At 41.3% G+C, this 26,658-nt stretch overlaps 1 protein-coding gene and 2 long non-coding RNA genes across 10 annotated transcripts in view; 1 reads left to right on the top strand and 2 right to left on the bottom strand.

Annotated features, from left to right (window-relative positions):
- The window catches only part of ZNF536 (zinc finger protein 536), a 538,171-nt gene that overhangs the window by 80,344 nt on the left and 431,169 nt on the right, over positions 1–26,658 (top strand). For 3 of the 8 annotated variants that reach the window (XM_081923982.1, XM_081923975.1, XM_081923983.1), the window contains exon 1: positions 14,096–14,188. The exons of 1 other annotated variant lie outside the window; for it this stretch is intronic. The gene's annotated coding sequence lies outside the window, so the exon portion shown is untranslated. Of the gene's footprint in view, positions 1–14,095; positions 14,189–16,240; positions 16,399–17,913; positions 18,711–26,658 lie in introns of those variants that run through there. 4 more of the 8 variants (XM_081923981.1, XM_081923976.1, XM_081923980.1 and 1 more) reach the window with 3 other exon arrangements.
- Positions 1–26,658, bottom strand: part of LOC309377161 — a 312,807-nt gene that overhangs the window by 2,122 nt on the left and 284,027 nt on the right. The gene's annotated exons all lie outside the window — the stretch shown is intronic.
- On the bottom strand, positions 14,048–14,974 carry LOC309377178. Its single transcript, XR_014171470.1, has 2 exons — positions 14,750–14,974; positions 14,048–14,143 (listed from the first exon to the last, which is right to left on the bottom strand). It is a non-coding gene; the product is annotated as an uncharacterized lncRNA (long non-coding RNA).

The raw sequence follows: 26,658 nt of genomic DNA, 5'->3' as shown, positions 1-26,658 counted from the left end.
ATCAGAATTATCATCCTCTATTGCTGTAGATTAGGGCTGGGAAACCTGTGGCCCTACAGTTCAACACTGAGACTGAAAACTTCTAATTTTTCTTTTTAAAAACATATATCTAGTTACAAAACATCACTTTTTGAATGATGGGACAATATGGGAGAGAGGGTTATCTCAATAAGTGGTTTTTTAAAAAACTGAACCAGGGGTTCATGTTACAGATAATATAGCCACTGCATCATAATTACATCTAAAAAACCCCCCCATTGCTGCATGTCTCAGGGGGATTAATTGGTATGGAACTATGTTATTTTGAGACCTCCTTTCCTTGCCCTCCTTCTTTGCAAAACAAAAGTGTAGAGGAAAGAACTCACTCTTCCTGCATCTTCTGAGATTTGGGATCAGATGTTATATTTCTTTAAAAACATTAATTAATTGCATGAAACAGTTAAAACCCCATATTTTAAAAGCACATTATAGAGTCAGGAGAAAGAGAAAAATACTATGTGCAGAACAACAAAGTAATCACACAGCCTTGGAGGCTGCATGTCTTAACAAATTTTGCTGCTCAGAAGCAAAAATATTGGCTGTTGAGTCTGCCCTTCTGAAGAAATCCCCATAAAAAAGTAAATAATTTTTTCGCCAGGAACTAGCATGTGAAAAGCTTTACTGTTCCCAAACTTTGTCCTTTATTGTCAGGTTGTGTGTCTGTACTCTGAAGTAAGGCTGGGCCAGATTAACAGATCCTAAAGTGTACCATCATCTGGAACCATACATGTCTCAGAACCATATATCATATCTTTTTTCTTGTAAACATCTGATTTGCAACAGGTCCACACACAAACATAGACATGCCTTTCCCAATAATTGCCTACCCTTGAAATTGGGCTGACATTATACACCTGCCTTCTCCTTCATGCCCCATTACGATAAATATGGTCAAGCTGCAAATACCTGCATCTTCCCTTTCTGGGGCATCAGACAGCATAGAAACACAGAAAACAAAGGAACACAGCGAGCTGCCTTATACCGAGTCAGGCCACTGGGCCATCTAGCTCAGTGTTATCTACACTAACTGGCAGTGACCCCCCAGGATTTCAGGCAGGGGACATTCCTGGCCCCACCTACAGTGTCTTGCCTACTCAGGCTACAAATCCTATATCCACTTACTCAGAAGTAATCCCAATTTAACTCAGCAGGGCTTCTAAGTAGAGAGGTAATAACATGCTGTTTGTGTATTTCATGAATATGGATTGGAACCCAATTGTTTCAAGTTTTTACCTGTACATGCAGGTCCCGCTATACAAACACTCATTATATGAAAAAAATTACTTGTCCAAACACAAGGAATTAGTACAGAAACTTTGCTGTACAGTGGTACCTCGGGTTAAGAACTTAATTCATTCTGGAGGTCCGTTCTTAACCTGAAACTGTTCTTAACCTGAGGTACCACTTTAGCTAATGGGGTCTCCCACTGCTGCTGCACCGCCACTGCTCAATTTCTGTTCTCATCCTGAAGCAAAGTTCTTAACCTAAGGTACTATTTCTGGGCTAGTGGAGTCTGTAACCTGAAGCATTTGTAACCTGAGGTACCACTGTACACACTGCAGATTCAGATATCCGAACAGCTAGACCTGTGTGTAGTGCTGTAAACAGATAATTGCCTCTAAACAAGCTTTAATTTTGGTGTTTTGCTGGTCAGTGGCAGCCGTTTCTTCAGAAACCATGTTAGATGGGCAAAGACAGATTGGACAAATAAGAACGTGGTGTTTTTTTTTCCCTTTCTTGTTTTCCTTTTATAAGGATTCAGAGGGGTTTCCTGGGTTTTTTCATTTGTTGGTCAAAATTTTGTGCTCAGGAACACATTAGACATTTTTCTGATAGGAATCAATGGAAATCAGTGACTCATTATGCAAACACTTGTCTATCAAACAATTTCCTGAGAATGCATTGTGTTCAGAAAGCACGACATTTTAACACCTTTCAGCCTGGTCACTTGACCTAGCAACCTGGTGGAATGTAAGTGGCAAAAATGCAGTTATCTAAAAGAATAAGAATTAAGCTTAGCAATTAGATGCTGTTTGTGGCACTGTGGTCTAAACCACTGAGCCTCTTGGGCTTGCTGATCGGAAGGTCAGTGGTACTAATCCACATGATGGGGGTGAGCTCCTGTTGCTCTGTCCCAGCTTCTGCCAATCTAGCAGTTTGAAAGCACACCAGTGCAAGTAGATAAACAGGTACCGCTGTGGTGGGAAGGTAAGTGGCATTGCCGTGTACTCTGGCTTCCATTATGGTGTTCTGTTGCACCAAAAGCAGTTTAGTCATGCTGGCCACATAACCAGGAAAACTGTCTGTGGACAAATGCTGGCTCCCACGGCCTGAAAGTGAGATGAGCGCCGCACCCCATAGTCACCTTTGACTAGACTTAACTGTCCAGGAGTCCTTTATCTTTACTTTTTTAAAACAACAACAACAGCAACCCTATATGCATTTAGGCTGCTGTTCAGAGAGCTCTCTAAAACATCCTTTTTTGCCCAAGCTTTTTTTGGGGTATTGAGACAGTGCTGGCAACCCAGCCAGATGGGCGGGATCTAAATATTATTATTCTTAGTAGTAGTAGTAGTAGTAATAGTAGTAGTAAGCTACTGTAGATGTTGTGTTGCACTGCTATTTTAATGTTAGTTATAATTCTTTTATAGTTTAACTTTAAACCACCTTGAAATAGAAGGTGGCATATACACCTTGAATAGAAGGTGGCATGTAAGTGCTTTAAAATAACCAAACATATAAACCTTCCTTTAATCCTGACTGAGCAACCCTGTAAGATAGGTCATTATCATCACATTGCAGATAGGGGGCCATGGCTGAGAGCGAGAGTGGCTTGGCTAAGGAGCCTAGTAAGTTCATGCCAAGATTTGAAGTGGGAGACTTTCGCTGCTCTGTCTTAATCACTACATTAAAAGAAATGCTTGCTTTTCAATTTAAGGTTCTAGTTAGGAGCATATGCACAAGGATTTTCATCACAAAGAAGAAAAGACCATTTGCGTGAGGATGTTTTTCTTCATTTTCTTTCTATGACATTTGAGAGTGCTTCCACCACCAACAACCTCCCTTTCTTTTTTTGCCAGTGTGATAATATCATCATTATCACAGACTCATGTTTCTAATTTCTTCTTCAGGCTCCTGCATTGTTAATGTTAACTTCTACTGAACCCAACTTTGTTTTCGATCATGAAGGGTAACATTTATCTAGCTTTAGGCTGCTGCTATATAGATCCTTTAGGAGGCATGGGTTTCCAGGTTGCAATAAAGAGCAGTAACTCATTGCAAAAAGCAGTGAAGTCTTCTTTGGAAATAGTCTCACAATCTATTTTGATACTGAAATGTAGCTCTGCAGATATAGAATGAAACAATCTAGCAAAGTTGCAGTTGCTAATAATCTACCAGGACCGTACTGATGTTTTGTTTCCACTTAAACGCAGTGTTAAACTCAGGACAACCTTGGCATAAAGTGCAAGCTAGGCTCTTCTAAACTCTCATTAATTTGTACTTGTCAGCTGTTGGACCCATTATACAGCAAGAGTAGTAGAAAATCGAGGCCATGGTGTGTTGATATTAAGGTAAAGGTAAAGGGACCCCTGACCATTAGGTCTAGTCGTGGCCGACTCTGGGGTTCCGGCACTCATCTCGCTTTATTGTCTGAGGGAGACAACATACAGCTTCTGGGTCATGTGGCCAGCATGACTAAGCCACTTCTGGTGAACCAGAGCAGCACACGGAAATGCCGTTTACCTTCCCACCGGAGCGGTACCTACTTATCTACTTGCACTTTGACGTGTTTTCAAACTGCTAGGTTGGCAGGAGCAGGGACCGAGCAACGGGTGCTGACCCCATCGTGAGGATTCGAACTGCTGACCTTCTGATCAGCAAGTCCTAGGCTCTGTGGTTTAACCCACAGCGCCACCCACGTCCCCGTGCTGATATTGTACGTAGTAAACTATGGAATTTGCTCCCACAGGATGTAGTGATGGCCACTTACCTGGATGGCTGCAATCTTCTTTTAAAGCCATGGAGAGGGCTATCCATGATGGCTTTGTTCTGCCTTCATGGTGAGAAGCAGCAATGCTTTCGAATTCCAATTGCTTGAAATCACAGGAATGGAGAGTGCTCATGTGCTCAGGTCCTGTTTGCAGGTTTCCCACAGGCATCTGGTTAACTACTGTGAGAAGAGGATGCTGGACTAGATGGGCCATTGTTCTGATCCAGCAGACTCTTCTTATGTTCTTAATATTCCACAAGGTCTCCATTTTTGGCAGATCACCACAATCAGAGATAGTTAGCTAGCTGGTTTCCAACAAATTGTTAGCTTTTTGGCAGCTTGATTAGTGATGGTGGGAAATAATTCATTTCCTTGTATGAATGGCAACATTTCCACCAAGGAGGATGAAGTATTCAAACTCTGATTAGCCGGTGCACTTACGCAGTGATGAACAAGCAAGGCACAAAACAAACCCTCCTATCTCATCAAACATTCCACAGATATTTGCAAAGAAAAACAAAAGGGGGAATGTGATCATAAGGTAATGCTGCAGCCAAGTGAAAGTTTTGACACTCCAGTGTACACTCCTGATACATGAAATCTCATGCACTGCTGTCCTGCTATGAAAAACAGCGCACATATGTTCCTGCATGTGGGATCATAGACTTGTTTAAATTGTTGATGAGCTGTCAATCATTCTTTTTCAGCGAATAACATGAACAGAAAATAACATCAAAATTTAGATTTTGTTTCTTAAAGCAGGGATCTCTATTTCCTTTATGGAACACTGCATACGCAGAATATGACGATATATAAATCAGGATTTATATATTCAGGATTCTTAGGACAGAAGCAACGACCATTTGTAATAGCTGCTGTTGATATCAATGGTTAGAAATGACTGCAAAATTCTGCCATTGTCAGATACTGGAAGAAGGGGTGTCTTCACCCTCGTTCCAATATAGATGGTTAGAAATTTCTGTTAGCTTCTACAGCCTATGCGCATTCGATCTTGCTCACACAATCTATAAAGCTGGAAGTCCTTTGCTGCTGTCACTACTCCCATTTTAATGTCAGGTGAGTTAGAGAACAACCAGCGATGCTCCTACAGATGATCTCCATGACTGAGCGGGAATATAAGGGCTCATGCAGTCTCCCTAGGGTAGCTTGGAACTAAGTTGTTCAGGGCTTTGTAAATTAATAATAGAACCTGGCACCTGGCTGGGAAGTAGATGGGCAGCCAATGCAGATGTTTTAACAATGGTTTCCCATGTTGGTACCTGTCTGCCCCATCATCAGTATAGCCTCCACATTCTGCACCAGCTGGAATCAGGCCCAAAAGCAGCACCACATACATCTATGCTGTTTTCTGATAACACATTTTGAATGGTAGACTTTTCTCTCTCTCTAAGTAATAGAAATTGACAGAGAATTAGAGGTTCTCTCAGTACATTCTAAACATATTATGTGAAAGTAAGCCCCGCTGATTATGGTAGGGCTTGCTTTTAAGTAATGTGTCCCAGTATTGAAACATTTAAATATAGGTTGAGGATCACAGGGCCTGTCATCCAAAAATGATGTTGAAATTTCATTTTTCTTAAAAGTTTAAATATTTTTAAATACCATGGTTCTTGAATCAGAAAATATCTATCTATCAGCCAGTCTCCTTTATTGGCATAGAATCAGAGAATAATGTCTGTCATATATCAAACTTACCCACTTAAAAGTGAAAGCTTGACTTTATTTGGGTTGAAATTATATTGTTGTATCAGATTGTCTACTTAATAATGAAATTCTCTGTATACATTAATAACATTATTATTTTTTTCTTTTTCTTTTTTATAAAGCTAAGGGGAAATATTTGCAGTCTGAAACTAAATGTGTCTATTTGGAAGTAAGTCTTGGTGATTTTGAGGCTAGGTTCAGCTTGAGTTTCCAGATTTTGGTTAGCAAAACTTCTGCAAAGCATACTTTTACCAGCAATTTTAAAAAGAAAGGAAATATTTGCAAACATGCTTTAACCATGATACCTACTCAAATTAATCATGGAGCCTATTATAAGCTACTTTCCTTTGTATTATAAAAGGCTGTAGAATTGTTGCAATAAGCTTGTACACTGTGCTTACTTCCTACCTCCAATGCTCCGTATTTTGTTTATCTTGTGACATGATGTGCAACTGAAACCTGTTTAACTAAAGAACAGTCTTGGGTGCTGCAATTAAAGCAGGACATGAGAGTAGATTTTGGTTGAATGTTGCAAGAAACATTTTGGTGGCAAGAGCAATGGAATCAAATCCTAGGTCACAAAGGGCTCTTCTTTGCTGGAGGTCTTCAAGCAGAAGTCATCTGTTGAAGATGCTCTAGCTCTGAGTTTCCTACACTGAGAAGTGGGTGGGTCCGCAAGGCCATATGTTACTGGGCCACATTTAAGGTTCTTGCATCAATTTGCAATGCCTTTAACAACTTGGGTCCAGGATATCTTTGGATCTTTGGATAGAGGACCCTTGCAGTCCTTCTACAATTCTCTCTTTAGAACTGCCTGATCCTTTACATTCCTACCTGATCACAGATCTTTGGGGAGGTCTCCACTGTTGGTCTCCTATGGCTTGGTTACATGTCTCACAGCTACTAGAAGCCCTGTATGTAGCATTCCGGGCCAAAGACTGTAAAACTCCCTTCAAACTGAGATTAGACAAGCACCTTCCTTGCTGAACTTCAAGTGCATGACAAAGATTTTCTTACTGTAGTAGGCATTTTAAGGTGGTGTCCCCTTTTATAGTGACTTTTTATTATTTCATTCTCTGTATGTTTTTTAAAATGCACACTGCTTAGAAATTCTAATGATTTAAGTAGGATATAGACGCTTCCCCCAAAGAATCATGGGGACCATAGTTTACCCCTTACGAGCTACAATTCCTAGCACCTTTAACAATCTGCAGTTCATTGGATTCTTTTGGGGGAACTCAAGTTTTTTAAATGTATGGTGTGCACACAGCCAAGAATACCTCTATATTTACAGGTTAGCAATGTGTACATTTATTAAAATTTAACTAAGTTATTGATGATTAATCAAATAAAATTTATTTAATCATTTGGCAGCCCTAGTTCCACCCACTCCAGTGCCTTATGCATTGCACTCTAAAATCAAGTTCTTTGCTGTCAGCTCACATATATGCAGTATAAGAGGTATATTCTATAAGTAGCAACTACTATCTATGGCTTCAAGTATCTCTGTTCTGTATGATAAAAGCCTCTAACTATTGTGTGGACGTGGGAGAAATTGAGTGCTTTTTAACAAGTGTGCTTGTAACATACATCCTTAATGCAGGCCCTTCTTTTTTACTTGACTAAGCTGAGGCCAGATTCCATAAAATTGAGGCTAACTTCGGATTTTCCCTGTACTGGGTTCAAGGTGCATTTGAAACTCACAGGAGCTTCAAAATGAGTTTGTAATGTTGCATGAGGGAAGCTGCTGTTTCAAGAGGAGGAAATGGATAAAAAAAGAGATAATCCACCAAGTTTGCACACACAACCCAGCCTAAATGAATTATCTGGTACATGGTGCAAAACAACAATTGGGCATTTGTTTCATAAAATTTATATGCTGCTTGCTTGCTTTTTAAGGGGAAAAAAATCCCCAAAGCAGTTTACAAAAAAGATTAAAAAATAAAAGTATCAGCAAGAAAGTATTAACAATAATGTAAGACTTTCAAAAAATTAAAATAACAATATTCTAAAAACAGATTAAAATTCTAATCATCTTTCTAAGCATCTGGGGAAGGCTTGTCTGAACAAAAATGTTTTTAGCAGGCACCAAAAAGATTATAGTGAATGTGCTTGCCTGATATCAAGAGGCAGGGAGTTCCAAAGTGCAGGTACTGCCACACTAAACCATCGTGTTCTTACAGATATGGAACAGGTATTATGTTGTGTCTATAACAATGCCAGTTATGGGGTATATGGAGTCAGGTGATCGTAGGTAAACTAGTCCCAAGTTGTTAAGGACTTTGAATACTAACCGTAACACCTTGAACTTGACCCAGTAGCAAATTGGCCACCAGTGCAAATCTCTAAACATAGTTGTTATATGCTGACAGGGCCTCATTCCTGTCAGCAACCATCATTTGCTTTGTTAATCTGTCACTGGAACCCTGACAGTACAGCACAAATGTTTCCTTCCTGGTTTCATGCTGCAACTGTTTTCTTTGCAACACTGACCTAGAGTGATATCATACTGTGTCATGATACATGGTTGCTCTTGTTGTTTGTTGTCCTGCCCTGATGCTCTAATTTCTATGTTCCTGTAGGCTGCCTGTGAGATCTCAAAACTACCCCAATTCTAGAACATCAAGGGTAACAGTTTGCTGTGATGCAATGGTTTATGGAAGGCATAGTCTAAACACATCATCTGCGCATAAGAATTGCTTTTCTAGGGATAATCTCATGAGTACAAGACTTTCCTTTGATAAGTTACTTAGACAGTACATTCTGATACAGGTTATCAATGTGTTTCTGCTTACTGGATGTCTATGGCACAAATTGCCACATTGGAATTGGTTCTAAAAGTTCAAGTTCCTTGGAGTCCACAATGAATTTTACTTCAGTAACAAACACTCTTATATGCTTCTGCTACTCGTAGAGTTTGATGCTTTTCTCTCTTCTAATTCATGTTGAAATGTATCATTCTCCAATTGGACACATTCCTCTCTGCCTCAGCTGCCTGGAGTACCTAAAACACACATTTTATTCTTACTTTGGGCAATTTTTCAATTTAGCTCAGGTGAGCTGAGAACTGGTTTAGGTTAAAATAGAAGCAGTTTCCTGCTGTAGCCAACTAAGCCCTACTCAGTGTAGACCCACTGAAATGAATGAACCTAAGGCATGCCTGTGAATTTCAATGGGTCAATTTGGAGTAGGACATCCAAGTCTCTGCGAGCCTGCATAAATTTAATCTGGTTCAGTTTAATTCTCATATTAACTCTGCACAGAGAAGCCAGGCAAAGTGACAGAGAGAAGGTGGAACTACTCAACACCTACTTTGCATCTGTCTTCTCCCAAAAGAAAAACAGTGCCCAACTTCGTGATAATAGCATAGATGATGCAGAGAAGCAGCTGCAGCCCAAGTTAAGAAAAGAGGTGGTAAGGGAACATCTAGGTACTTTAAATGAATTTAGATCTCCAGGGCCTGATGAACTGCCTCCAAGGGTACTAAAGTAACATATAGATGTAATCTCACAGCCTCTGTCCCTGTGGACTGGAAACAGGCAAATGTTGTCCCCATCTTGAAAGTTTGGGTGGCCATCTGTCAGGGATCTTTTTAGCTGTGATTCCTTCATTGCATTGATTCTATATCTTGAAAATACTTATTCCACCCTTTATACTTTACCCGATTAAAGAGTTATTAATTGAATACCATTGCTAAGGGGTGAGCAGTAAGAGCTTTCCCCCTCAAGTGTCTCCCTTCCTTGAGAACACCTGCTTTTCTGTTCTCTACAGACTTCTACTTTAGAGAACTGAAAGGAACACAAGACAAATGGCAAGCTTGGGGGACACATCTAGAGGCTCACAGAAAGATTTTCTGTATAAGACTATGCATTTCACCTGTCGACTAAAAAAGATTGCAGTTTGTGTGCATGTTTGATGGCACCAGAGTAAGGATGCTTCCAGGTGGGTGCTTATTTGTGGCCTCTTGGGCTTGCTGATTGGAAGGTCAGTGATTTGAATCCCTGCAACAGGGTGAGCTCCTGTTGCTCTGTCTCAGCTCCTACCAACCTAGCAGTTCTAAAGCACGCCAGTGCAAGTAGATAAATAGGTACCGCTGTGGCAGGAAGGTAACGGTGTTTCCGTGTGCTCTGGCACTCGTCATGGTCCTCTGTGCACCAGTAGCTGTTTAGTCCTGCTGGCCACATGCCCCGGAAAACTGTCTGTGGACTAACGCCGGCTCCCTTGGTCTGAAAGTGAGATGAGCGCCGCAACCCCATAGTCGCCTTTGACTGGACATAACCGTCTAGGGGTCCTTTACCTTTATCTTTACCTTACCTATTTGTGTGATCAATGCTTCTTGTAAGTTCTTTGCAAGGGCCACATGATGTCAAAATGCCAGGTTATATTTTTTCCTCATTTAATCCAGATTTACCCTTTCTGTAGAAAATCTAATACTAAAAAAAAAAAAATGTTGCCAGTCACACATTGTAATGCCCGGAGAGAGAGAGAAGTTGTGGAAGCAGGTATACACACCAGTGTCTCCCCTCAAAGGCTGACTTCTGGACAGTGATGGTTCCCTTTGCAATTCCAAACCAGAACTGTGACAGTTATTCCAGACCAGGGCAATCACTAGAGGAGGAGCCTTGTGTTCCTGCTTGAGTGGTATAGCATGACCTGGCCCACCTGTAGACATGTGGTCCTTCAAGTCCCATCTTTTTGTTTCTTCTAATAGGGAAATCCCTAAACCAGGAAAATCCTGCATAGTTTCAGAGCAGGTGTTTGCTTTTAGGAGTTTTAAACTTTTTTAAAAAGCTGTTTAAACTATTTAAGGAGGTAGTTTTCAACTGTTTTAATTGTATTAGTATTGATATGCCTGCCACATAATATCTGTATGTCCTTTGAATATACAGGGTATAAAGGCTATAATAATAATAATAATAATAATAATAATAATAATAATAATAATAATAATGGATTTGAATAAATACTGATTTTGTAGAGTTTTCTATCTAGTATTTGACTCTTTGGAGTTAATGAGCTGCCAAACGTTTGGCATATCACCCCCTCCCTTCTCCAGATACTATTGATCTTTGTAACCCTTTGAAATAATACAAAAAGTGTGTGTGTGTGTGTGTGTGTGAGAGAGAGAGAGAGAGAGAGAGAGAGAGAGAGAGAGAGAGAGAGAGATATGAAATGGAAGTAGGATTACTGAAAGTCACCAGCTAAGATGGTCAGGACATAGATTTTGTAAATGCTTATTTATTTAGTAAGCAACTTCAGGGTCTCACTTTCTGCACTACTATAGTCTTTCTTAATAGTGTGTCTTCTCAGGCTTCCTCATAGTGGACTTCACCAAGTCAGGAAAACAACCCTGTTAAAGCTTTTTCAAGTGTAAGATGGGTTAAGTTTATGTACACATTACCATTTGCTCTTGCTCCAGCATGCTCTTACTGCTGATATTTGAAGCCAAGAATGCACAGTGTTAGTCACGATTTATCTGTATCCTGTAGCTTATAGAGAAATACTCCTTTTTGAGGTGTTTCCCCTCAAACCATCTTCCATCCAATTTGAAAATGAAAGCCGCAGTTCAGCTGAGGTGTGTACTGTTTGGACCACTGTTGCACATGCGCAGGTGGCAGCTTCATTGAATAAGAGTTCAGAGAGTGTGTTTGCAATTGCAGGGAGACAAAACAGATAATCGGCTTCAGGTGAAGAAACCCTCTCCACCCTTCTGGTGCGAGCAATGGTGTAAAACAACAACTTGAAACGTGGGTGGGGGTGGGATGGTGTTTCTGCTTTTTAAGCCACTAATGTGCACACCGCCTTAGACTGAAGAGGAGCATCAGTCACTCCTTGCCATGAACAAGGGACTTCACTGGCGTTGATGTACCCACAACTAATCTCTCCAGCAAATGGGTTTAGAAGAGAGAGAAAAATAAGTCACCCTGCTGACCTCTAACACAAGCAATCAACTCAACAGTTAGCCATATGAAACTGGGAAATGCATTGGAGATGCAGAGTGGCAGCTCATTAGGGAATAGCGTATCTTCCATGGCAACTGCCTGCATCACCCTATGGAGGCCCACCTCACACTGAGAAAACTATTCAGTCCTGGCCAGAGCTGAAAGCAGCATGGTAGGCTACATAAGACCACTTATCTAACTCAGAAACTGTCAGACTTACCGTAAGTCTTAGGGTTTTGGGGTTGTTGTTGTTGTGGTGTTTTGCTTCTTATAAAGTTGCTAATCACAATCCCAGAAACCAGCCAGGAGTAAGCCAGTATGGAAGTTGTGTGTGTGTGTTTTTTCTGAGGCCATGAATGAGACAATGAAGGGTTAAAAGGCAACCACCATTCCCCCATTATCTTGTTCAAAAAGTGCCTTTTTAAAAGTCCATATGGTGACTTCCTCTCGACCTGCTTTCCCATCCTCATCTCTTTGCCATGGCTGTCACTTATAAAGAATCACTTGACTTTACAATAACAAATTCAAAAGGCGAGAGAATATAATCTGTTGATCCACAAAGAATTGGAATAAAGAACACCCCCACTGCTCCAGTTATCATTCCCATAGCGGTAGTGATATTATTGATGTGATTGCTATGCTAATTTCTATTGCGGGGGTGGGGGTGGGGAAGTGTATTTTGGAATTTGTTCAAAGAGAATTTCCAGACACGTTAAATGGTGAAGTGCGGAGTGAATTTCAAAACTTTGGAAGACGGGACATGAAAACTGGTCTCTTCTTCCCCACATTTCTAGGACCAGTCTTAAAGAACTGCTCTTAAACTTCTTCAAAACAAAAGCAAAAAATAAAGTAAACTTCTTCAAAACAAAAGCAAAAAAAAAAAAAAAAGTCAGGAGGGGTGGGGAAAGAGAAATTTCCTTTTAAAAAAAATCCTTTTGGAAATCTCTTTTTTGGGGGCAGCTGATTAAAAAGTCATCCCATTTGTATGAGGGATGGGGGGTGGAGCCTCATATAATGTGAAAAACGAGTAAGCATCCCTCTCAAATCGGATGGAAAGGAATAATGGGAACATTTAAGGAAGAGAGTAATTAAACACACCGCCCTTCCCACTCACATACTTTTATTATTCTTTCGGGGAATTGCCAGAAATCTACCCCCACCTCCACTTGCATGGACTTCTGCGTTTATGTTAGAAGATTTCTGCTTGTGATGTTGTTTCTGCTTTCTTTCTTTCTTTCTCTCTCTTTTTTTAACGGCATAAACTGATTTAAAATGTATGCCAGTCATCTTCAGGGAACTCATTTCAGTTGAGATGAAACTAGTGTTACCTGAATCAATGTTTTAAGTGTCCCTGTGGCTCGGCATTTTGAATAATCAATCTGTCTCCATCTCTTCTTAATCATGCGCATCACAGTCTTCTCTTTATTTGTCAGCTCGTTCGGATCTTGCCTTTCTCTCTCTCCCTCTCTCTCCCACCGCCCCCCTTCCTATTAACATGCCCCTAATGTCGTGAGCTAGCTTTTTCCTTTTAAAAGAAGCTGATGTATTTTGATACTTTTTTTATTATGACTAAATCTCTTTTTTCCCCATAATTACCCCACAATCATTATATAATCCCATCACAAAGAGTCTATTGAGGCACCATGCTTTTGTCAACTATGGGACACAGAATCCATAATTGCATTATTCAGCTTTCTCTCCCCCCCACTCCATTTTGACCCCCCTTCTGCCCCGCTTCCCTCTCTTCTTTTACTTCAGTAGCCACACATACCCCCTACTCCCCGTTTCTCACCTTCTGCTGGGCTACAGATTATTTCCTAGACCTTCCTCAGCAGATCAACCTTGCTAAAGTTGCTGGCTTTTCTTTTCCTTTAAAGTTATCTGCTTTATAATATAAGCATTGGAGCGCAGGAGGAGGAGGGGGGGAGTGGGAATCTCATATTTTAAATCTATATCTATATATATCCCCCCCCCCGATTATTCCAGACCCATAAGGCAAAAAGAACCTTCATGGCGTGTTTTCCCCCCTCCCTCTTTCTTTCTTTCGTTCCCTTTTTTTCCCCTGGAAGTTTAATTACCGTATGCTAATTTCCTTGCCTACTACGTGATTAATTAAAATCATATTTTCATAATCATTTGGCACTAGTATTGTCTTCGTACCATCATGATCTCCTCTCCCTCTCCCTCTCTCCTCTTCTCCCCCCCTCTCTTTCCCCTAAATAGTGTATGTAAATAAAGTCAGCCTTAATGGAAAGCATCAAAATGCAACGCTGAGGACCTTTCTCTGTTTGCATGCGTGCGATTGGCAACATAACTGCTTATTTACATTAAATACGCCACAAGGTTACAGTGCAGATCAACGTCACTTTATCGTTGATTACTTCTCTTAAGCGCCGGAGCGTCTTGGACGGATGCTGCGCGATCCAGCCGGCCGCTGAGCTTCCCCCTGGAGTTTTCCAAAGAAGCAGACTTGAAATAGTTTCCAGAGCAGGTAAGAAGCGATGCTTAAATACTCAACCCCCCCTCTCCACCTCCTCGCTTGCTCGAGCCCCCCCTCTCCGCTCTGCCTTTTTTCCCCCCCTTTCCTCCCCTAAATGGGGAAAGATCTTCGGATTTGTTTAGGGAAAATGACAGGCGAGGGAGGGGAGAGGGTTGATCGAGGCTGGATCCTTAACAGCAGCAGCAGCGGCGACGGGTGGGTGGGAGGCTGGAGTGGCGGCGATGTGTGTGTGTGGGGGGGGAATCTTAGAGAAACGGCTCGGTTTTTTAATAAGTGTGTTTACACGGGCTCAAGGTCATGCCCCAAACTGCTCGGTGTTAAATGCTCCCCCCCTTTTTTTAGTTGCTTAGGCAGAAAAAGGAGCGAGCGAACGAGCGAGGGGGGAGGAAAATGGACGATCCCAGCCCCCATTCTTTTGTAGATTATTATATCAAGGGGTTGAGCATTTGGCTCATCAAAGCTAAATGCCGCAAGACCTATCTAGTTGCTGTGAATTATGCCAAGGCGACAATGGAGTGGTGCCTTTTGAATGCTACAATGCTTTTCACCTACCAGATCGGGGAGGGGGAATCCAAAGCAGAGGAGAGAGAGCGAGCGAGCCGGGGATGTCTTGCGATGTTGCCTGATCGCTATCAAGGAAGAAGAGAAAAAGGGGGGGTCCTCCTGAACCCCCCCAAAACAGCGACAGATGAAAATAACACCTCCTTCCCGCCCCCACCTCCCCGTCCTTGGGATGGCTGGCCAAGATTTCGGGGGAGTCAGCCTGGCCGATCGGAGTTCCTCTCCTTGGTCACTTTCTCTCTCTCTCTCTCTCTCCACACGCCCCCCCCAGCCACCCACCCCGCGTTTCTCAGCCCGAGCAAATGATCAAGTCAATCATGTGGGGGATATGCTTCATTATTCATTGAACACAATCTTTTTGCAACGCTCCGCTTACGTGCAGGGGAGTTTCTCGTACCGTAAAACAAAACAAAAAAAAATTGGGAAGGTAAGGAGAGACAAAAGGGACGCCCCTGCTGGGTTGTTTATTTGCTCCTCTTTTTATTTTTTTGGAAGAGGGGAAAAAAGATAAAGAGATAAGAGATTTTTTTGGGGGGGGAGGACCGGAGTTTTAAAAATATCTATCTTTCTAAAAAGCAGGGTGCCCCCCAGACGTTGCCAAAGTCAGTTTGGAGTCCTTTCTCTCTCTCTCTCTCTCTCTCCATCCCCCCCCCTTTGCATCATCGCAACAGGGCCTGCGTGATTAAAAAATACAGTATAATTAAATATCCATAGCAGTGACGTTTGCGAGCAAAGGCTGTCAGGGGAGAGAAGAATGAAAGGAGCAAAGGAGCCATTGCATGGCGCTGTAGAACTTAGCCTGGAGGAGAGATCGAGCGAGCGAGCGAGACTGGAGAGCCGGCGCGGCTCTGGCTGGGTCTCTCTTTAAATCCGTTACTTTCGCGGGGTGTGCGCGTGTGTGTTTATGTGCCGGGGACATGGAGAAAGGCAAAAACTTCCCCCGGATTTTTAAAAAAATAAACATAGATGGAGGATTTAAGACCCCCCTCCCTCTTAAGTTGCCCAGAAACTTTTCATTAGGTTTTTTTTTTCTTTCTTTCTTTCTTAAAAAAAGGAATTGGTGCAATGCAAACTTCTGCAAAAGTGCCTCCTTTCCCACGTGCGCGGGTTGCATCCTCCCCTTTGGGCTTCTTCAGGGGCAAACCGAGAGATGTAAAAAAAGAACAAGGCGACCCCCCCTCCCCCGCGCAAAAAACCCCCAACAACAACAAACCACCCCTCCAAACCTTGTAGCACCTCTTTCCCCAGCCCCGGAATCAATGGCGACCAAAAGTTTCGCTTCTTCGCCGTGCCCCGCGCGTGCCAAAACTTCTGCCGCGCTGCTGCCTTCGCAGCGAGCCCTGCCATTTTGTGCCCGGGTCTGCTCGACCTCTGCTTAGCGAGAAGCGCGCCTGGGCTTTGAGGTTGCGGTGGGGGGTGGGATTTGCACTTGTTTTTCGGAGCAGTTCAAAATGCTTCTTTTTGGGGGGCTGGGGAGTAGGCAAGGGATTGCTTTGCGGGTGGGGTGGTGGGCAGTAGAGAATTGGAAGAAGGAGCAGGCATGAGATCTGCCCCTCCACCCTCTTCCCACCGGAAGCAGGCAGCAAGCACCTGCCAGACAGGAATCCAGGGCATTTGGGAGACACGACCTCAAGTAACAGGTTAAAAGGGAAACTTAACGTGGAGAGAGGGAGAGGTGGGGGCGATTCTTGCAAGCGGGTGGTACGGAAAGCAGCACCTCGGACTTGCCTCTTTGCAGGGTGGGTGGAAGAGGTTTTTTTTAAATATATGTAGGAAGACTTGGGAGCGAGATTGTTGAAGTGGCTGCCCCTGGTCTTCTTTCCGGGGTGGGGTAGGGGGGTTGGGGGTTGGCTGCCTTCTCCTCGTCTCTGCATCAATTTTATTTTGTGGAGGGAAATACAGCCATAGACTTCTTTTTTAAAAAAAAGCAACTTATGTTTTTCAGCACTAAAAAGTTGTTTAAGAAAATATGTAAATAAAGAGAAGGCTTTGATGCCACAGTAGGAAAAAAATCCCAGCTCTTGAGGTGCTCATCTGTTGCAATGGGGCTATTATTTAATAATAAAGAGATAAGGAGCAAGTGGAGGGGGGAAAGGAAAGAAGCCTAGAATTGGGAAACTTTAAAAAGGAAACCAATACTCTCTGTTTCTCTCTGTGTAAAACAATGGGCATTTAATTGGATTTTTTTTAAGTTTTATTTTTAAAACAAACACCTCGCAGATTACCAAAGGCTCTAAATAAACGAGTTAAATATGCATATATATATATATATATATATATATATATATATATATATATATGCAGGTTTTGGTGTCCTCGGGTGTCTTCCCGTGTAAAAGTTGGGGTGTCTAGGCGACGTTTCGACGAGGTCGCCTAGACACCCCAACTTTTACACGGGAAGACACCCGAGGACACCAAAACCTGCATTCCTGTACCCGTGAAAATCTACGAAAGCAAATATATATATATATATATATATATATATTTTTTGGGGGGGTGTTGTTTGGTTGGGGCCTGGCTAATGTCACTACCATGCTGGTATTTTATGCGTAATCATTTGGTAGGTAACTCGAAATTCCAAGTGTCTGGGGAGGAGAGAATAGAAATTTGCAAAACAACGACAAAACAGGGGGAAGAGAAAGAGAGAGGGCGAATGGTCGGACTGGAGGCTCTCTGGAGGTGCAATGGGTGCTATTGTCGGAGGGTTTTTTGTTGAGCGGATATTGTTATGTCTATAATAGTGTCTAGGCGGAGACGTGAGTTGTCAGAGCCCTTCATTTTCACTTTAGCAGAACATGAGAGCTGGGGTGGGGGGGAGAGGAGCCCTTGCAACGCTAAGTTTGCCTGCCTCTGCTTTTGCTCGTCAAAATGCAAACAATGAGGAAACGGGGAAGGAGATAAGAGGCTGCCGGAGGAAGGAGTCGGTCCTGGGAAGTGGGAGCGAAAAAGAACCGCTGGAGAAACAGGCATGTGTCTTTCTCCCACTGCTCGAGACAGGCGGACATGGGATCTACTTTTAAAGATTTCTCTCTCTCTCTCTCTCTCTCTCTCTCTCTCTCTCTCTCTCTCTCTCTCTCTCTCTCTCTGTTTTCCCTCCTCTCTCTCCTCTCTGTGCAGTTTAAAATAATTCCAACAGGGGCCGTCTTTGCTGAGCTGATCTGCTTTGGTTGCCACAGATAGCACTGGTGGTGCCTTCCTTCCTTGCTTGTGTGTGTGTGTGTGTGTGTGATGGGGGGAGCTTATTTTAAGTGTCATAATTAAGTTTAGGAGCCTTGTTTGGGCTCATTCAGGACTGAGAATAAGGAAGGCTGGCTGCATTTAGCTCTTTCTTTTTCCCTTTTCTTTTAAGAAATTCTTCTGTAAGGGGTTGGCCGAACGCCTTTGCACATCGAGCCTTGGAGAATGATGTTTTCTTTCATAGTTTAATATTAGCAACTATATTTTTAACCGTTTCCACTGGATTTGATTATTTGTGTGGAAAATATTCCCCCCCACCTTTTCCCTCTGTGCCGTTCGATCACTCAAATCTTTGTTCATTGTTCACTGACTTTGGAAGAAGGTGCTTTAAGTGTATAAAAAGAAGGGGGAGCCCTCCCCACCATCTCCTGGCTGGTTTGATGTTGAAATAGTAAACCTGAATGAGAGGGGGGGGTGATGGTGGTGGACATTTGCAGCTTTAATTAACTTCGAGATGCTTCAACAAGGACCAGAGCGTTGCTGGTGACGTTGCTTCATAAATCTGCCCTGTGAAGGGTGTGTTGGATAGAAGTATTTACAATATCACCATCTGATTGAATATTCACTACCTATCGGGGGAGCAGATTTGCATAATTTGGATTTTTTTTTCCATTGAAAGAAACTTATTTGCAAACCAAACCAAAACCTCTAGAAGTTCCCCAAACCCAGCTGCTTCGATCTTCATGATTATTCAGGGTTCAAACATAACTGAAAAGTAAGTGACCTGCGAAAGTGCATCAATAGGTTGTGTAAATAAAAGCCAAAGGGCTTTGGGATGGGTCTGCAATTCTCTATGTGGTCTCTTTGGGTGCTTCTCAATAGTAGGTTTTTTTTTTTATGTAGCCTTGGGAGTTTTAATTTATTATGACTATGATTATGATTTATTTTGCCTTCCTAACTTTCCCACTTCCTATCACTTATTATACAAGGTGAGGTTTTCCTTACAATGCCTATGAATACCTGCTGTGATGCTCTTGGGGTGTTTGTGTATTTGCATGTGTAGGGAATAAAATGCTTAAAACGTTTGTAATTTGGGGGGAATTGGTGCTCCGTATACTTGCTGCTGTTGTCAGAGGCTGAAGCGTGTTGCTTTGAGTCCTTGTCATTGAATAGTTCATAAAGAGCTTAGTTACTCAAAGGTCTCTGTGTTTACATGTCTGTAAAGTTATGTGGTCATCTCTATTATTTTATATCTACCTGTGTAAAACCAGAGGAGAAACTGAGCTATATAGCACGTAATAAAAAATGTAGAAGGCTGATTTCTAATTGTATGCCTTTCACCTCATCCTCTTACAGTAGTAAAGATCACTGGAGTAATGAGAAATGTCTGAAATCTTGATGTACGTTTGAGGATAGCTGACAGCTATTCCTAACAAAGTGGCTGATATTAAATCTGGTCCATTTTTCCAAATGGGGCTGTTTTTTAAGTATTGTTTTGAAAATGTTATTTATTTGTGTGAGTTCCTTTTTAAAGAAAGACTCACCAGGGTTTTTAAGAGGGTTTTTAACCAGGATTTTTAAGAGCCTTCAAATGCCTCCCAAAAGGAAAGGAGGAATGTGGCAAAATTGAACCAGAGGATCAAAAGTGTAAAAGTGGGCAACTGCTGTGGTGTGGTGTGTGCCCCTCCATGCTGAAGGCTGTTTTAGTTATGATGTCATTCTGATAGTGGAGAGTGAATGTCTCCAGATTCTACCATTAAACGCTTGGCCGATCTGCCTGATAATGATAGCATTGACATGTCTGCACTTTGACAATTGCAAGCCTTATGTGCCCTATGAATTAACTTCTTCTTTCCCCTATGAAGCGAGAGCTCTCCAGCTTTAAGACTTGCAAATGCAACAGCACTTTTGTTGGCTGAGCCTTCTCATTGCTTTTAACAAAATATCTCTCCCTAAATTAAAGAAACAGGAGGAGGACTTGTAGGTCTTTTCAGCATCCCAAGTTCACGTTAGCGTCAAGTTGCTTTAAGGATACCCAGTGTAGCAGCCAGTTTGGGCCCTAACATCATTAGCTGCATAATCTCTATTTTCAGCATGGCTAGATTAATATGGGGTTTGATTTATTACAAGACGAACAGCTTCAGAGAAACACACATCCCAAGTGTTTGTTTTCTCTTTATGCTCTTTTTTGTGCTTTCTTTAATCACTTTACAATGCATCCTCTGTAATATTTTGCCCCCTTAAATGCAGCATTCATAAGTGAAATGCCTCAGCTTAATTGGAAATGCATATCTATTTTAATTTGACACATCCCTTTAAAGTTGGTTTGTCCGTAATACCTTAATGTTTCAAAGAAAATCAGTTGCAATTTATAATCCAGTTTCTGTTGGCATTTCCCCGGCAACATGGAATATTTATGAATACATGCTCTTTTTTCAGGTGTTACTTTGGGTTCATCAGAACAGAAAGTATATAACAATAAAACCCTCATTGTTTTCAGCTATGTTCAATCATTTAAGTAGGCTATTTATTTACTATTTAGATGCTGGTGTTATGCCGTACTAAACAGATTTGCATGTGAAACAGTCCATATTATGCTCACTTACGCTGGACTTAACCAAAATTGCATTAGTGTCCCCCCAATTATTTCCACTCAAAGGCAACATTTTGCCAAAGAGTTAGCAAAAAGATAAGTAAGTCTGTAGAGAATACTTTAAATAAATTTGTAAAGGCACTTCCATTATCACGATGGAAAAGTTATTGTTTTTCAGGATGCTTAACTTCTTAGCCACACTTCGGATCTTCAGTAAGCAGCAACTTGTTTAGAGTTCACCAGAGATTTAATGAAACGCTCCTGAATTTGTATCCATGCTGGATGCCATAACATAACCTGTTCCTTCAAAACAGCGGATAGTGAGAAATGTACAAGTTGCAGCATCAGTTTCACTGCTTTAGCTTGTAGCAATTCTGGGATCAGAAATTGCCAGATCTTCAGGAAAGAAAGCTGACACATTTGTTTCTTTACATACCATGGAAGCCTAAGGTGACCATGGGCATTTGCGTTATAACAGACCTAAAAACCCCACCAGTGCATTAATATGACCTGTAGTTTTCCTTAAACAAGCACAAGTTTTTCTTAAGTGAAGCTCATTCCCCCGCCCTCTTCCCAACTCCCCATCACCCTTCTCAGAATTTTCTTTCATTTAAAATGTGCACTGTGGATTGCACACAGGTGTCTTTGGAGTGCTTCTAATAGAAAAGCATTGAGTTGAATTTATATGAACTTTCTAAAAAGAAAAAAAAGCCAGAAGGAAGCGCAAATTAATTTTTCCAGGTTGAATGAGGAGCTTTCCATTTTTTAAAAAAAGCACCTCTGATTTCACATTACCTGCTAAACCTAAGAAATACCTGTTACATAAATTCTTTCTGGTTTCTGAATAAATATACTTAGGATTAATATGAGACTAAAAGCAGGGTATATTATGAACATTTTGTTTTTTTAAAAATATCAATTAACATCGTCCAGTTTTTGCTTCAAGCCATACTTTTGATCCTCTGTATGATGTTTGGTATTAAGGAAAAGAAAAGAAAAACAGGTGGGTGCACAGGCAGGAGAAACATTGCAATACCTTTTTTGTAATTTTTTTTTTTTAAAAAATCTGACATACTGAGTTCGTTCTTCCAGAATATTCCCTTTATATGTGTGTGTTTATGTACACACACACACACACACACACACACACACTTGCAGAAGAAAGGCTGGTATATGCTGAAGGAAGACATTTATGTAAAAGTGCATAACTTTGGTGGAGAAAGTGGGGGTCAGTTAAACTTGTGAGTTGCTCCAGTTCTCTAGTTGCAATATCAGAACTGAGTGATTTTGGTCAGGGGGATGAAAAATTGAACTTCTAAAAAATAAAATGCAGTACTGAGAATCAGACCTTGAGCTTGAGACTATTTATGATCTGACGGGTGTTTGATGGTCATCTTGGAATGGATTGATGTCATCTGTCTATTTCCTCATGTCTCCGTGGGAAAAATAACCCAGCAGAACATTGCTAGAATGATAAGAATGGGTAGAGTTAACCGCAGGATATGAATGATCTTTTTCGTTTCTCCCAGTGATCAACGGGAAATTTGATAATACGTCTTTTGGTTCAGGTGAGGAAATACTTTATCATCATTTCCTTTCTACACTAGGGGAGTGACTAAACTGAAAACTTCTAATAGATGAGTTGCAGTCTTGTGATTCTAATATCTAAAAGTATGTAGAATTAAACAGATGGACCACAATGAATATTCTTGAAAGTATAACTGCAGTTCTTCTAGTGAACTGTGCTTATCTCTCCCTATCCCATCGGATAGAGCTTGTGAAGTGCAGTCCTCTGCATGTTTACTCAGAAGTAAATTCCACTGTGCTCAATGGAGCATTACTTCCAGTTAAGTGTTAATAGGATTGTAGCCTAGATGTGTTAATGTTTGCTGCAATTTATATCTTTAAATGCATACCAGACCAAATTGGTGTTTGAAGGCTTCAGGTTTGTTAAGTCAGACTATAACATATAAAAGAAAAACAGTTTTGTCACAATATTGTTATGGTTTAAACACAAATCAAGGAGATGACGCAAAAGCAGCACCAGCAGTTTCAGAATCTGACCCCTTGTATTTCACCGTGCAAAGTTGCATTCATGATCATTTGTCAGAGCCTTGCAAGCAAGGGAAGAATAACATGGGATTCTCTCTCTCTTTCATAAAAAGGGCTAACACTGTAAAATTCACATCGTCACCCATTGCGGTAGGACTTCGTGGCAGAAAAGGCTATCAAGGCTGCATTGGCAAACACCAATAATGCTTCACATCTGCATGGGTGCTGTTCTGTGACTTCAGAGCTGTGCAGATGTACAAAGATGGACAACTGGAGCACAGGAAGGTGATGTCTGTGCAAGCCTCAGAATAAAAGCTCTGGCAGCATTGGTGAAACTCAAATTGGTGAATATTTTATCAGTGAAAATGATGAAAACTGTGGGCAACTTTATGCTAAACGTGGCTGATATATGAGACTGGTTGGCCTTTTTCCTGTTCTTTAAAAGTTCTTATATTGATGAATCTGCAAGGATGTGCAATGATTAGGTTTCATTTTGATATACAGCAGTATTATGGTCTCCATAGGCTTGCATTGACATTTCCTTCGGAGCTGTGTGATGGAACTAAGTGGAAAAGGCTGAGTGCCACTCAGGAATTTGCTTCTTCTACCTTTTTTGAGGGGGATATTGCATTTAGGATGGTGATACAGGGGTATCCACAATGAAGCCGTAACATCGGTGTCAGAAACAACTGTTTTAAAACAACCATTTGATTGGAACAGCCTGTCAAGTTGAGCTTCTGCTTTTGTTATTATTGAGAAGTACCAGAGTTTGTGTGTGAGAGTGCTTTAAACTGTTGCTTTTAATGTCCTTTTTTCATCAGAGTCCTCTACATTTGCAAGAAGTGCCTGCAAGCTCCAAGGGGTGGTTTCTGAGGCTAGATGGGAACCATGCACTCCATGAGCTAGCCCTGGAAAATCATGGAAGTGCCGAGGACTTGGGAATAAAGAAGATGTTACATTCTTGAGCCTGTCCAGGGCCCCATCTGCATTATACATTTAAAGCACTATTCTTCCACTTTAAACAGTTTCCCCAAAGAACCCTGGGAAGTGTAGTTTCTTAAGCATGATTGACTGGTTAGAAAATCCCTGTTCTCCTCACAAAGCTACAGTTCTCAGAGAGGTTTAACAGTCAGCTCCCCCTCCCGAAGTTCTCTGTACTAATACAGGCGTGCATGCATTTATGCGACTTCATTTCATACAACAAAATAGAATATATTATTGTGGTGATATTCAGCTTAAGTTTTACCCAGAGTAGATTAATGAATATGACCAAGTTATCTCTATCAATTTTAATAGGTCTAATCTGAGTTCAACTTAGTTGAAAACCACTCTTATGTTCCTGTTATTTATTATTCAACTGTATAGATGGTTCTTCATAACATAGTAACCAAAGGGCAGTTTCCAAAAAAGTATCTAAAAATATAATGCAAATAAATCAAATGCTGATACAATACCATATTGATACAATACTAATATGCTAAAATTGAATACAAAACAGTTACAGGGATAGGATCAGATCAGACTGATTAAGACCTTAGGTACTAGTTATAGCCCAAAGTAAGGTCTTGTCCTGTATCAGCACAAAACATGCTGTTGCTGCCCCTCAGAACTGCAAGCAGGGCTCATGCTGCCAATCTCAGAGCTTTGACCAGTCTGCACAGTGGTACGTCGGGTTAAGAACTTAATTCGTTCTGGAGGTCTGTTCTTAACCTGAAACAGTTCTTAACCTGAGACACCACTTTAGCTAATGGGGCCTCCTGCTGCTGCCGCACCGCCACCGCATGATTTCTGTTCTCATCCTGAAGCAAAGTTCTTAACCTGAGGTAATATTTCTGGGTTAGCGGAGTCTGTAACCTGAAGCGTCTGTAACACGAGGTACCACTGTATATGCAAAGGCACTCTGACAAGTACCTGAGTCCAGTGAGAAATCCTAATAACACTTTATTGAGAAAACTGAACAAAACACTGTGTAAACTGTGAGGAGCAATGGACAGAGAGGTTCCCCCCTTTTATACTTCAAGTTTTGTACATAGCAGGAGAAACATTCAGGCAAACACACAGAGGAAAAACTCCCTCAGAACTACACGGCCATTCAGAGCATGAGCTGCCTGATCATGCTTGGTTGCTAAGCAGCATTTCACTCTTGACCATGGTGGCACCAGAAATGGGATGGTGGGCAAGCCCCCCACAAACATGGAGCTCTGCCCTTGCCCCCCCTTGCTGGAGGTTAATAATTAACATATGTTGTTATTATTTCAGAGAACTTAATATGTAAGACACATCTTGCCCACCTAGCAATATACTTTGTCCATACGGTGCCCCCACCAATTAATTTTTTTCTGGTGCTGCCATTGCTCTGGGCTAGTTGACTTGAATCTTAACAGAATTAACATTTAAGTTACAAGCAGAATGATCCCTGCTGCTGCACCTCCATCAAAAACATAGGCCTCGAATTGGGCCAGGTAACCTATAAGTCAGCCAGTACAAGTTGTGCAGAATGGGTGTTACATGGCTTAGTGCATAAGCACCTACTAGCACTCTAGGATCACCATTCTGCACCTGCTGCCATTTCCAGAAGCTTCAATACAAAGCTCATTACAGGAATCAAGATGTGAGGTTTCGGGGAATGGCTGTGACTGGCAAACTAGTCAGAGCTGGAAACAGGCACTTCTTGCTAAATGATGAGTTTGGCAGGTTGTAACTGAGAAGCAGTGTATAAATGTTTCAAATAAGTAAAATAATGTAGATTCACCTGTTGCAAAATTAAAGCGATCCCCCCTCTTCTTTAGGGCATACTGTAGTTGATTTCATTGCGTTCCCTTGGAATTTAACTTTTTTCCCTCACATACATTGTTATGGGGAAATTTCTTAGCTTTATGCAACCTTTCACCCAAATCTTGGATACATTTAAGAGGTAGTCAGGGTGTGTGTGTGTGTCCCTCCCCATCTCAGACATTTCTGTTCTCTGAGATATTGGTGGAAGCAAAAACTGTAATGAGATACATATTTCCTTTACCAAAATACTAGGACCCATTTGCATTTTATTAGGGTGAAGGCCTATGGTGGCACTGTGGTAGCAGTGGGAGGACAGATGAAGACAGGAACCGGTGTCTAATGATGTGGCAAGACTTATGAAACTGGAGGCAGAGGTAGTGTCTGTTTGGATCCAGCTTTAGGCAGTGCACTGCTAAAACCCAAAGGTTTTTTGTTTTTTTAAGACAGTTGAAAAAAACACCTGTTGTCTGGGTTTAGAATCTGAACAAGTTGCAACTTTTCCCCTTTTAGGGTCCATTTAATAATATATTGTTCCCAATCTGCCAGCTGTGGTTAGAACAGGTGAACATGGTTAGCACTAACCAGAAATGGTCTTGTAACTGGAATTTGAAACCAGGTTTGAGATGTAGGAATCTGATTAGCACAAGGTGCAGTTGACTCCAGGTTAGAAGAACATGTGAGGGGGTTGTGGCGTTATGAGGCTTTGTAGATTAGGGCTGTGTACACATTGCCATGTACTGTGGCTCCAGTGCACTCTCACTAGTGGTATTTGAAGTTTGTGTACCCTTAATGTTCACCACAATTCATCCTGTATCCAGTAGTTTATTGAGAAAAACTGCTGCTTGCTGTGTTTCTTCTGAAACCAGTTTCCATCTGATTTGAAAATGTCAGCCATTTCTGGAGGTTGGGGTGAGCGCGAGACAGGACTTTGTGCTACTTTGTGTTTTTTTGGATAAAGAGAGAGATTCCATTTCTATCTGGCAGCTTACTTGGTTTTGTTCCCATTTTGAAAGAGAGCAGCCGAGTCTCTGTGATCCATGTCAGCCAGGCTATATCTATCTATCTATCATCTATCTATCTATCATCTATCATCTATCTATCATCTATCTATCTATCTATCTATCTATCTATCTATCTATCTATCTATCTATCATCTATATCTATCTATATCTATCTATCTATCATCTATCTATCTATCTATCTATCTATCATCTATCTATCTATCTATCTATCTATCTATCTATCTATCTATCTATCTATCTATCTATCATCTATCTATCTATCTATCATCTATCTATCTATC

The sequence above is a fragment of the Podarcis melisellensis genome, assembly GCF_964234715.1.
Source record: "Podarcis melisellensis genome assembly, chromosome: 8".
NCBI classification, from domain to species: Eukaryota; Metazoa; Chordata; class Lepidosauria; order Squamata; family Lacertidae; genus Podarcis; species Podarcis melisellensis.
This window is presented reverse-complemented; position numbering and strand designations above follow the sequence as displayed.